The following is a 4,253-nucleotide window of genomic DNA, read 5'->3' as shown; positions in this document are numbered from 1 at the left end:
TAATCAAAAGATATATTAAGTCAGATGTAATTACCTTGACGAACACGTATCTGAGAAATGAATTTTTTTAGCTTGGGTCAGCTTAATCATTCATTGTGACTAGTATTTGGACACTACTGCAGACATTATCCTATGGTAAAAAACGCAAGAAACGAGGTTGAGGCAATTGATCATGTTGTTATTTAAGAAGTTTGTCAACCAGCTGTCATTGCACCACTTCAAGTTGGAATTGCTGTAAAATGCATCTATATCGTTTAAAGTTTAGTGTCGACATTCCTCTCGAAATGGGATCATGTTGTTAATATACAGAAATTAAGAGATTTGTGAAAAATGCAGCGGAATTTGTGAACCTGATTACCTGATGAAGGCTTTATGAAGATGTATGTTCTCTTTATTTTCATGGGATGGCTGTAATTGCATCTATCACCCCGAAACACGGGCGATCTTTCCGATTTCGCGAAAACAGACATAAGAGCTGAACACTTGTAAAACGGCAAATATTCCTATCTTGGAGTACTGGTTGGAAAGGCATGCTTGCCATAAGGAATATTCGAGGATCTACCACGGGTTGTGACTTATGACAAGCGAGTCATCATTTTGTGGGATGTCTCCTTCTGCTTCAAGTAGTTAACTAGGCACAAGCAGCGGATGATGCATGTTTTTTTTCTTCAGGGAAGCCGGAACTCCGGGAAGTTGTCAGTCAAATTCTTGCCTATTATCACAATGTCCTCAGGGGACAAATCGTGCATTTGGTCAACATAAGACTCTGTTTGCAATTTCGTTATGAATGAACGTTCCCCACATTGTAAACTTTGCAAACCCTTGGAAGTAAGCCGAAACTATCACGGACGTTGCCTGTACCACATCGTTCTGATGATGGTGTGTTTCATACAATCATGTGGGCCATAAGATCCCTCATGGAAGGAACCTGTCAAAATCTGGAGATGTTTCCTTTGACGACGTATTGTCGCCCATTCATTCTGCTCTCTATGACGCCAAAAAATTAAATCGTTAAGCAAACAGGCGTCAGTTCATTCATACACTTAGATATCATGCTGAAAACGTATCAAGTGAAGCTTTCATGAACTGTATTCTTGAAACAGATTGTGTCGTGATTGATGGTGGCTCTTTAATTTTGTGTTTGTCATTTAACAAGGGTGACACGTATAACGCAATAGACGAATCGTATGCAGATTTCACTGTAATACATTGAGAACAAGCGACAGTGATGTTCAATGTTTAGGAAGACGGTCCTTTTATTAAAAAACACACGCTAGATACGAGGAAAACCGAGTACACTATTTTTAGTTTCATCAGAGAAAACGAATGCTCGTTAAAATGATAAATTTTAGCCTCTTTACAAAAAAGGGAGACATGATTATTTTGATCATCACAGCTCTGACTAAACGGGATATAATGTTTTTTGTGTTACCAAGGGATGAAGTCGTTCATATTATAAGTACATCACTGGATCGATCCCATCATAGCACCACAAACGTTAATCGGTGACGATACAGATTTGCTGATCATGCTCCTTTATTACTCCTTAAGGGACAGTAAGTCATTTAATTCTGCTCGGTTATAAACACACGGTTAAAGAAACACAACGTGTAAAATATTAAGTATTTTACAACAAGTTTAGGCAACGAAGTGTGCAATGAGTATATCTTTGTTCATGCTTACACAGGTTGTGATTCAACTTCACATTTTTGTTAAAAAGTCAGTCAATCGGAAATTAATAAAACCTGTTTTAAATAAATTCATGTGCTAGTTAGTTCCTCCTTCCAAACAAGCCTCACGAAGAAATATCAAATCTTGATGGTGGATTTATTTGGTGGCAAGTCCGATGACTCCTTCAAGTCAGTGTACCATACTATTTTCACAAATAAAGTGGCTACTGCCGAAACATCCTTCACTGCTTAGCGACATCTCCCAACATCTCATGCAACATAATGTCATAGCCAAGTCGTAACTTAAACGTTTAATCTTAGTTACTCTACAATACGTATCAGAGTCGTTGGATGATTCATTGCTTGCACTTGTGCTTTTTAAGTTAGGATCTGTAAAACTGTCATCGCTCTCACTGTCAATTGGTTCTTCTTACCCCTCTGTGCATTTAAGTATTGCGTCTTTCAATACTACTGGGATATCTGTGGCTCTTTGCAATTCATGCGTGGTTACTGAAATGACATTGATCATTGTTTGGTAGCCATCGATTTGGCTATTATATGTTGAAACTGAATTTTCTTCTGTTGCTACTGGTATTTTATCTGCTGATACTGGATTTTTATCATCATCATCATCATCATCATCATCATCATCATCATCATCATCATCATCATCATCATCATCATCATCATCATCATCATAATCATCATCATCATCATCATCATCATCATCATCATCATCATCATCATCATCATCATCATCATCATCATCATCATCATCATCATCACCATCATCATCATCATCATCATCATCATCATCATCATCATCATCATCATCATCATCAACATCATCATCACCACCTTCGTCGTAATCTGTTTACAATATTTTTTATAGTACGTAATAGTAATCGGTTTGCATGCAAATGGGGATCTGGTTCCTCGTGTCTCATACAGCGGCGAAAAATGAAACTGGACAATTTATTAACAATCAATACATCAATAAATCAATAAATCAATAAATTTAAAAATCGATAAATCACTAAATTAATTAAATAATACGTCAATAAATCCATACATAAATGAATTTGTTGGAATACATATTTTATTATATTAACAACACAAATTGTTCAAATTCTGAAGTAACATTTTATACACGTTCAATTATTATTTAAGTTCAAAACAAAAGCACTTTTCATTTTGCTATAATAAAAAATACGGTATATTAAAAAAAAATCCCATTAGTGCTGCAATAAAGAACTGGATAAACCAATGATTATAAGTATTTGGACTGTGTATTCGTTAGCACACTAACATGTTAAATGATTTACACGGGCAACTGTTACGTCAATGAAAATATTGTCTTAGTAGAAAATTCCAGTTTCTTACAAATAAAGAAATGTCTTATTACACTTAGTTTGATAGTGAATGGTATTTATATGTATATATCACAGTGAATTACATGTGAAATAAATGGAGTATGATTGGTATATGTTATGTTATTGTTTGAATTAACAATTATCAGTTCGTTATTATGGTTCGAATAGTGCATATGGCAAGGTTTGTGTTCCTTATCCTCTCACAAAAACGAAATGCCTGTATTAGTTTATTAATATATAAAATAAAGTAGAACCGTATTTGAATAAGTGTTAACGTATTACTAGATGCATAATGATTGTTGTAGTGATGTCGAGCAGTGCTGCACACAAGAAGTCATTACTTTAGGGAGAAAATGCATTTGCTTATTTGGTTTGAAAACAGGTATAATAAACAATAGAATGAATAGGTACAATTTAATGGACATGTGACATACAACTATTTTGATATACAAATGCAGTAAACATTGAAATATACTGTTTGGCACTGTCTGTATATGTTAAAAAATCGTAAAGTTTGAAACACGGCCGTTAATCACGCGCGCCACCTCTTTTTTGAGATGCATTAATAAATGAGCCAATGCAACTTCCGAGGTGGCGCTCAGGCCCGGATGTTTTGAAATTTAACGGATAAGTTAACAGGGTGATTAGGTTTAATATAATTTTCAAGACGTTTCGCAGTATTTTAACAAATCGGCCAATGTAGTGCGATTCAGCGATTATAAATTCATCTAAAAATGTACAGAAACATTCAATCACAACCCATTTGGAAACGTGATGACCATTATAAGTTGTGGCATGGTAGAATTCGTAAATGCAAATAGATGTCTTTTGCCTGTGTGACGAGCAAATTCCCTGCCAATTAAATCGCTCATTGCATAAAACGATTGCTTTGAACCTGTACAAGTTAGTGCGTGCACAAAAACGTCGGCTTCTAGCCGATCTAATAGATAAATTTATATTTTTCAAAAAGAGATGGAGCCAATGCCAAGGAGGTGGCGCTCAGATTAGGAGGTGGCGCCAATGCACATTTGAAGCTAATTTGAAGTGAAATATTTTATGCTATGGTTTCTCAAAGACCTATAGATTACACGGATTGGATACTTCGCGTCTTATCGGGCTATCTCGCGGCGGGGTCACGTGGTCGAGAAACTGATAAGAACACTAAGAATCAGCAGACGATTTATTCCATAAATCAGTCGGAGGGGTCTGG

This window comes from Dreissena polymorpha, unplaced genomic scaffold (genome assembly GCF_020536995.1).
Source record: "Dreissena polymorpha isolate Duluth1 unplaced genomic scaffold, UMN_Dpol_1.0 chrUn036, whole genome shotgun sequence".
NCBI classification, from domain to species: Eukaryota; Metazoa; Mollusca; class Bivalvia; order Myida; family Dreissenidae; genus Dreissena; species Dreissena polymorpha.
Note: the sequence above shows the minus strand (reverse complement) of the source record.